This window comes from Lipotes vexillifer, unplaced genomic scaffold (genome assembly GCF_000442215.2).
Source record: "Lipotes vexillifer unplaced genomic scaffold, Lipotes_vexillifer_v1.1 scaffold342, whole genome shotgun sequence".
Taxonomy (NCBI): Eukaryota; Metazoa; Chordata; class Mammalia; order Artiodactyla; family Lipotidae; genus Lipotes; species Lipotes vexillifer.
In genome coordinates this window covers 3,669,429-3,679,092 of record NW_006786802.1, presented here as the reverse complement: position 1 = coordinate 3,679,092, position 9,664 = coordinate 3,669,429, and positions in this window count along the sequence as shown.

Sequence of the window (9,664 nt, the reverse complement as noted above, 5' to 3'; positions counted from 1 at the left end):
GCCAGCAGGAAAATGCTGAGGAGCTGCCCCCATGGCCCTCTTCTTGCTGGTGCCACCACTAACCGCTCCATCTTTGCTTTATGGGCTGCAAACCTGACAAGTCGACGGCCTCAGGAGCAATATTTTATTGACAAAACGTAAGAGAAAATATGTTCGGCTGCTTTTAAGCCGTGGTGTAGGAGGGTGTTACAGAACCAGATGGCTCAAATTAGTCTTTCACTTGCCAGGATGATGGGAAAACACTGCCTGGTTCAACAACTTACATGGTGGTGGCTGCCTTGCCAATAGGTGGTTGGCTGTGATTTCAAGGGGCAGTTAGTTGTTCCTTCAGAGTCCAAAAGGACCCAAGGTTCCAGTTCTGAGGTCCATCTCCTACTGTGGCAGGGATGGGAGGGAGAAGCAATGTCTTCAGGTCTTGGCCATGGTGGTGTCCACAGGAAAGTTTTGCAGTGGTTTTCAAACATGGCCCCAGAGCACAGCATCAGTATCATCTGACCTACTGAATCAGAAATTCAGCAGCTGGAATGGGGTCCAACAATCTGTGTTTTATAAGCCAGCCAGACAATTCTGATGCTCACTTGAGTTTGTGAACCACTGGGCTAGAGAAAGGAGTTGGGGTGGCTGGAGCATGGAGATGGGGGTAAGTGGTGGAAAATGAGTCACATTAGGTTCAAATTGAAAACCGTCAGGTATACTCTCGTTTCCCAAATATACTCAGGGCTTTTCCATCTCTTTGCCACTGATGTTTCTTCTGGCAAAAAGCACCATCTTTCCCCCTCCCGCTTCAATCTCTTCCTAATCTCTAACTTTTAAAAATCTTAGCCATTTCCAAGGCTATTTCATGTGTCCCGACCCTATGAAGTCTGACTCTCCGAGGAGCACGCAGTCTGTCTCTTCGCTGAAACCGCAAGGCTGTGACTTTTCTTGCAGCACTTATATTTAGCTTTGTGCCCCTAGGAAACAAACCGTTGGGGGCAGGTGCTCTGCCATAATGTCTATTATGATTCAAGGAACAGAGGAGATGTTAAAATGCCTTTTGAAACATAGGGATATTCACTCAGTGGAAAATGTAGACAACAGCTAGCTATCCATATCTGCTGGGTAAGTACCTCAGTTCTCCTCTTTGTCCAGTAATCAAGGTAGATCTCCATTCACAGGCCAACAGATGGACCTCATTGTAGGAATGCTCTCAAGATACAACTAACGATTCAGTTTGACACACACTGTGTAGACTGCCAGGTCTCTTGCTAAGTGCTTGTCCCTTAGTGATAAACAAAATGCAGTCCTTGCTTTTGAAAAAGCTCATATTCTAATGGGGAAACAGCACATAAACAGATATTTCCATGTACCACCATAAGTAGAGAGGCATGCATGAAGTTTGATGTAAGCACAGAGCACAACCCTCCTTGTACCCATCTCTTGGAGTTATAAGGAAGGCTGTTAGAAAAGATGTTTGTGTTAAGTTTTAAAGGCGAGAAAGAATAACCAGGTAAGTAGAGTATAGAAGAGTGTTCCAGTAAAGAACAGTGCAAAGGCATGGAGGTATAAAATAGTAGCATAGTAAGGGTCAAGGGATACATGGATTTCACGTACTCTGCCATTATTAGAGCATAAATTTCTAATTGGAGACTGGCAGAAGGTAAGGTTGTGTCACTGACCAGGGGACCAGATCACACAGGGCTTTACTGTCCATGCTAAGGAATTTAGGATTTATTCTAGAGGGCTTAGAGAACAAAAGAAGAGGAGTAGTGGTTAGATTTGCATTTTAAATAGATTGTTCTGGCTCCAGTGGTAAGGAGGGGTTCAACGGGATGAGGCTAGATGGTGATGAGAGAGGACAAGCTGAGCCCTGGGCATTTGCAGATTTCCCCAGGGGACATGGAGTGGGATTCACTCTCAAACCAATTAGAACAATGAGCTCTTTCTCATTAGGAGCAAAACCCGAGCAGAGTACAGTTCTGAGTGAGACACAGCAGGCCTTGCTCTGGGTAAATGGACTGGTAGCCAAGCTGGTTTGGATGCGAATGGCTTGTCGTATAAGTGGCCACACCACCCCCCTCATTTGACTGATAAGGATTTCCAGCCTGTGCACTTGAAGCTAACAGGCCATAATGGCTCGAATGGGCAGTCATCGGTCATTATCATCCTCTCCACAAGCCTCCAGACAGACTGACTTGGAGTCATTACTATTCCCTCTCAGTCCTGCCATCTACATTTTTATAATTTCCTAGCACATTTCACTCGATCCACCAAATAATACCCGTTTTTAGATACTTTCTTAGAGCAAATGCTGGAAAGAAGCTTTTTCAAGTACTTGCTCTTTGTGCTGAGATTTAAACCATTGCTACTGAGTTATTTAAAGTCCTAAAGATCAGTCTTTTCCCATAATCAGGCCCCCGAGGTCCTAGATTTGTGAAGAGAAAATAGGAATCCCAAAGAATCGTTATCACTCAATGTTTTAACATTTAAAACATTTCTCATAGAATTTTGATGTTTGGAAAAACACTCGATCACCTGTGTTGTCCTGCTGACTCATCACTGTGATTTTGTGAGTACTGGTGTCCTCTCTAGGAGCTCAGGTACAACATCTTGCTCAAGATAGTAAGACCCCAGCTAGTAAGGCTCTAGAATTTGAACCTAGGACATGGCTCCTACCGCCTTGCTCTGCTTTCCCTTACCTCTGGAACAGAATACCTTGACTAAGGTGACTGGAGGAAGGAAGACAGAGAGATGGAAGGAGGCACTAAGAAAACGGTAAAGATGAAGATTTTGCTTTGGTACCACTACCTGCTCCTTTTATAATCTCTACCCCCAACTGGCCCATCTCCTTGGACTACTTTCCAGAGAAAAAGTGGGAATAAAAAGATTTTTAAAACTTGATTTCATACCGAATGATACTGCTTATGTGTGGGATCTGAAAAGAATGACACAAATGAACTTATTTACAAAACAGAAACAGACTCGCAGACATAGAGGATGAACGTATGGTTACCAGTGGGGGGGAAGGGTGGGGAGGGATAGTTAGGGAGTTTGAGATTGACATGTACACACTGCTAGTATTCTGTAACAACCAAATTGGGAAAATAATTTGAAAAAGAATAGATACATGTAAATGTATAACTGAATCACTTTGCTGTACACCTGAAACTATCACAACATTGTTAATCAACTGTACTCCAAAATAAAATAGTTTAAAAAAACTGATTTCATATTTAATCAGTGAGAAACCACACCATCTATCCAAATTCTAGTCCAAATTCAAGGCCTAGCACAATCTTAACCATTCTTTCACTCTTAAAGCTTACATTCAGTTACTTTCCCTTGGTATCTATCAAAAGAAATGGCAGATGACCCAGTATTTAATGACATCCTGTCACTTGCTGTTTACTATTAGTCCAGCCTCATCAGCAATGCTAAAATCTCAGCTATCCAGAAAATAAATCCAACACAGTAGCAGTTTTCCTGATAACTGATGGCATTCTTCTGTAGGCCCAAGCTTTTTTGGAAAAAAAGTGTAAAAATTTTGACCAGAAGTGCACTTATGGTATATCTTGTACACCTGTCTTTGTAAACATCTTTGCCATGCATTACATTACTACTTGTAATACATACGAACTAGATGTAATACATACAAAGACGCATGACATGTTTGCCATACATTATTGCATTGTGCCTTATTACTAGGTGTCCCTGTACTTAATGCCCTCATACTCTAGAGCCTTCTGACTTTTATCAAATCTCTCCTCTCTTATTTACAGAGGCTTTCAGCCATCCACACACCTGCAGTAGAAATCTACCACCTTCCAGTTCACTGCTCCCAAAGTGCTATAAGCTTGGAAATCAGAGAATCATATTTGTTAGATCTGTAAGCAAAATATGAGTGAATAGGGCTCCAGTTAGGGATAAAGGTACTATCTCATTATCTGGGCTGATCAAAGATTTAATTTCTGTCTCCTGACTGTTTTCTAGATAAATTTTCTGGATAAGGGAAACGTTCCTATCTACTGCTTTCCTAGGAAATGGTCCTAGGTATTGTTTTCTATAACCACTACGTAATGTTTTCTTCATCTTCCACAGTGTCCAACACAGTGCTGAGCCCACAGAAGACACTGAACAAATTGCTTATTGATTACAGCCTTCATCTACAAAGAGTATCCAATAACGACCAAAAGATTCTTCACACTAGCTGCTATTCTGACCGCCCTAGGCATTGCATAGTGCAGTAAAACATGAACACGGCATGATTTTAATTTTGCATCTCTGTAAGCCAACTTAAACTCTTTCTGGAACATGGTTAGATGTAAGCAAAGTGGTGTGGTCTAGTTACCTTAAGTAAAAAGTGCTGCATCTTCCAAAGAGACCATGGGTTGAGTAACCTCTGGATTAAACATCCACGAATGAAAACTAAGTAATTGTTAAATTTTTTTAAATCTCATTTAAGATTGTTGTGGTCAATCCCACATTACTGCTGAGCAGAAAGAAGGGGAGAGAGAAAGAAATGAAAATGGCATCCAAAACTTGGTCCACATGTGTTAGTTTTCTTAATGTTTTATTTCAACCCTTTGTGGAGAGGATATTAGGGGAATATCAAGGAATTGCCATAGAAAAGGAAAATAAACTGAAGATATCACATGATTTTATCAAGTGTAAAGTATCACTGAGTTTTGGAAATTACAAAACCTACACAACCCACTGCAGTGATGACAGTGGGGACTTCTGCCTCCTGAAGTTTTTTCCCGTCCTTCTCTGAAACTGCTCTTTAGCATTTTAGAATTGAGAAGAGCCCTAGAAACTACAGGTCTGACCATCCAAAGGCTATAACCTGGGAAATCTTAATGACTACATGGTTAGACTATCATATTTTTGCCCCCAGGTACTGACTGAGTCTCAAAGGTGGCATTCAGCATCTTTGCCTACTGAGATCTCATCATGCATGTGTAATCTGAGTAAACAGTGAGACTCTATTGAATTAAATTCCTCCCTTTAAATTAGCCTTAATACAGAAAAGGAGGAGACAGGAGGGTTATTATTACAGAGATCAAGTAATTAATTTTGTAAGTTCTATGAAATATTGATGGAAACAATGCAAATGAATTTGCAAACAATCAGAATAGCAGACACTCAAATATGTTTATTTATGGAAAAAAAGAGATAAAGTGAGTCTGGATCAGTTCATTAGTCTCATGGAATTTCTCCATCCTGATAAGAGCAATGCACACATGTATTTGAAGCATTCAATGAAAATTTCAGATGTTGAATAACCAACTGGAACTCCATATGGCTAGATCTAAGCTTTTTTTAAAATCACTTTTAGAATACATATTGTGTTCAGTATCATTTTAGTCTAATCTTATATCTAGGAGAAATTATCTTAGTAATCAGAATTCTCTCCTCCTAAATTTATATGGGATTTCAGAGTTTTTATATGGAATTTCTGGGTTTTCCTCTTGCTTGATAAGTTCAACTGCAAGAATCTCAAGCAGAGAATCCCATCTTTTTTGAAAAACAAAGGTTTAAACAAAAGTATTTTGAGCCATTAACTAGGAAATGTAATCCATACAAATAGTACAATCCCTTAGCATGTTAAATAACTAAGGTTTAATCAAGGTTTATTATAGTATCTATTATTTAAAATTATGAGCTAGATGTAAAGGACATCTCTCTGTTTTTTAGCTTCAAATATTCATATACATGCTCCCAAATGCTCCCAACATTAGCATTAGTATCAAAAATATTATCTACAGGAGAAAATTTACATATTGCTTCTGTATAAGTTCTGGGTTTTCTCCACAATCATTTGAATTGATTTGAAATTACAGACGTATCAGGATCCAGCCTTGACCCTCGGGGGGCATTTCTCAACCTCACTATTTAAACTTTGGACCGGATAATTCTTTGTTGTGACAGCGGCTGTCCTGTGCATTGTAGAATGTTTAGCAGCATCCCTGGCCTCCACCCATTAGATGCCAGTAGCTTGTCTCTAGCATTTGACAATTGCCAAATGTCAAATTTGTCTGGGGGACAAAAATCCCTGACACAAAATAAAAAGTGATTACAGGGCTTCCCTGGTGGCACAGTGGTTGAGAGTCCGCCTGCCGATGCAGGTGACACGGGTTCGTGCCCCGGTCCAGGAAGATCCCACGTGCCGCGGAGCAGCTGGGCCCGTAAGCCATGGCTGCTGAGCCTGCGAGTCCGGAGCCTGTGCTCCGCAACGGGAGAGGCCACAACAGTGAGAGTCCTGCGTACCGCAAAAAATAAAAAAAAAAAAAAAAAGTGATTACAGACACGGTATAATAAAAAGAAAGCCATGGCACAATAACAAAGAGATCTAACATATAAGTAACTGGTAGCCTCTAGAGTAGGAAGGGAGGATAGAAAAAGAGAAATTAGGCATAATAAAAGAAAAACATTGCTGAATTAAAGGAAAGAAAGGCCTAATTGAGGCTAGAAAGGACTGTCCATATCCTGGGAAAACACTAAGATGGTCTGGTAATGAACTTCAAGGATTAAAAAAAATTCTAGGCAGGAAAAGGCACAAAGGAAATTTTTAACCAAATAAAACACTGGAATACTGTTAAAGAACTCCCCATATTTGAGGTGTGTCACCAAAATGTGTCCTTCTTTGTTTGAACTTAGTTTAGAGGTGGGGCTCATGACACAGGGGGAGCCTTCACCTTCCTGGGCCCCTGCTCAGACTGTGGACCACAAACTCAGGCACTGCTTAAGCTGACACTGCTGTTTACTATTCTTCCTGGATGCCCACCCGCCTCCTCCTGGATGCCCAAGGGAGGCTACCTAATGACCCGCTTCCTTGCCAACAATATTTTTATCTATGGCAGAAGTGTCATTTTAATTTTCAATAAATTTTAATCTTAACTAAGCTTTCATCTTCACTCTTTATTAAGATGGAACAGACTTTTGCTGGTTGATTGGGCACTCCTATTTCTTCTTGTATAAGTTGCCTCTTAGTGTACATTGCCCATTTTCCTATGATTTTGTTCAGTTTTCAAGTTGGGCAACAGTTGCTCTTTGTGAACTGCAAGATGTGTGGAGAGAATGGGCTTCTCCGGTGTGTATTTTACCTTTTGAATTTGTTTCTGGTGTTTTGCTGAACTGAGGCTTTTCATTTTAATGTGGTCAAATCCTTCAAAATTTTCCTTTACAGCCTCTGGGTATCTCATCTTCCTTGGAAAGATCTTTATATCACTCTGGGATTATGATATTCTTATACTTCTAGTGCCAGCATGGCTGAAGGACAACTGATGACAAGAACTCAGATCCTTCTGACCCAATGATCAGAAGAACCCTGGGAAAAGAATGACATTTTTTAAAGGGCTATAAATGTAAAACACAAAGATCATACAGGCCAAACAGCAGAAAACCTGAAACTCCCTAGGTTTATAAAGAAGCCGTTGTTGAGCTCAGCTATAATTGGGACAGACAGCAAGGACAGAGGAACACACATTAAGGTCCTATGGTCAGCTACGCTGCCTCTATTGAGTGATATACTGTGCACATATATGGGCACATGCACATGTATATATACAAAACTGACAACTTAATGATTTAATTAAATTCTTCTGAGGGCCCAGAAATAGAAAAACTGACAGGAACATACTGATTCGGCATACTCTTCAGGTACCCAGAACTCATATCCCAGCATCTTCATAATCAACTGCAACTTCCAGATTATACACGGCTTTAATTCAGAAATTTTATAAACATCCACTCAATTCTCTTTCCTACCATCAGTCAACAAAAAGCCCAAAATAGAGATTTTTCTCAACTACCCCCCACCCCGATCTCAACCTTGTACTCTACCTTTCTGGATTAAGCTTCTCTTCACTGATGGAGCTTGGTTGTCTGCTTTCAGCAAGCTCAGGTCCCCCAGTTTATACTCTGGCTCCCAAATCCCCACCCACTCCTGAATGATCAGGAGCCACTGTGATGTTTGATCTAAGAGTCTCTGTTGTGACACAGGCAGGTGGCACAGAAGGATTTTTCCTTCACTACTTAAAGTCCTGCAAATTGCTGGGCACATAATAGATTTTAATAGTAACTATAATAATGGCTAACATTTATTAAGCATGTGCTATGTACCTTACGGTACTAAGAACTTCTCATGTATTTCCTCATTTAATCTTCACAAAATCCTTATGAGGTAAAATTATCATATTATTATTATTCCAAATGAGGGAGGGGATCCATTTTATTCATTGCAAAGAAATGCTATGATAAATAGTTTTTTGTGGTGAATTTGCCTGCCATGAGCAATGGCATATTGAGAACATAGACTCTTGTCTGGAACTTTTCAAAATGTAACTAATAATGTTTGTTTCCTACCGAACATCTTGAGGACAGCAGCCTCCCTTCATGAGGGGGATGAGGTATCCATACAGATAAAGGTACAGGGATTAAAATGAAAGGAAGGGTAAATAGTTTTAAGGTGTGCAAATAGTAGAATTTTTGAAGGTGGGTTTGGTAAGTGTTAAGGTAAGTATTGAGGTTTCTTCTAAGCTAGGCCTCACCAGACATTATTACTGGATGTTTCCTAAGGCAGGGACACTGCCCATTTCATTGTACAGATACAGGGTCTGACACTGGAAGTGAGGAAGTGAGCAAAGGCTAATTCTGCCTCTTTATGTTTTTATACGGACTAGAAATAACTACTGTAACATATAAGGTTTTAAAATGTCTTTAATTCTCCTGATATCACCACTGTTTTATTGTTACTGTTGTCATACTGCACTCGTTTTCAAACAAAATGAAGTCTGTGCTGATTTTAGAAGGCAGCAGAAAGGAGGGTCAAGTGGATAATCCTGTACCCTGATTTACATCTGGCCTGGTAGATTAGTTCTCTCTTACTGTGTAACAAATTACCACAACTTTAGCAGCTTAACACAGTTAAATTTATTATCTCACAGGTTCCACGGGTCAGAAGGCCAACATGTTTCAGCTGGGTCCTCACAAGGCTGAAAACAAGATGTTGGCCATCTACTTCCTCATCTGAAGGTTCAACCAGAGAAATGTCCATTTCCAAGCCCCTTTAGGTGTCTGGAAGAATGTATTTTCTTGATGCTGTATGAGGGAGGTCCCCCTGTTCTTGCTGGCTATTGGCCGAGGAGTGCTCTTAGCAGCTAGAGGCTGCTCTCAGGGTCTTGCCACACGGCCTGCTCCATAGGCAGTTTACAACATGGCTGTGCAATTCCTCAAGACCAACAGGAGATTTTCTATTTCTTCCTTCACAAAGAACCCACCTTTTAAGAACTCACCTGATTAGATCAGACCCACCCAAGATGATCTCCCTTTACACTAACTCAAAATCAACTGATTTGAGATCTTTATTACATTTGCTAAATCGCTTCACCTTTGTCATGCCATGTAACCTAATCATGAGAGTAAAGGGTGTGAACACCAGGGAGCAGAAATCTTGGTGGCTGTCTCAGAATTCTGCCTGCCATACCTGTGGGTGGAACCAGGACTCAGTCTGAAGTTAGACGATGCACCATGAGAAAACATGCCAAATCCCTGACGAATGTAGGGGGAAGGCAAAAAGACATAGGGGCGAGGTGGCCTGGAATGAGGACAAAGAAGGAACTACGGGGGCTTCCCTGACGGCGCAGTGGTTGAGAGTCCGCCTGCCGATGCAGGGGACACGGGCTCG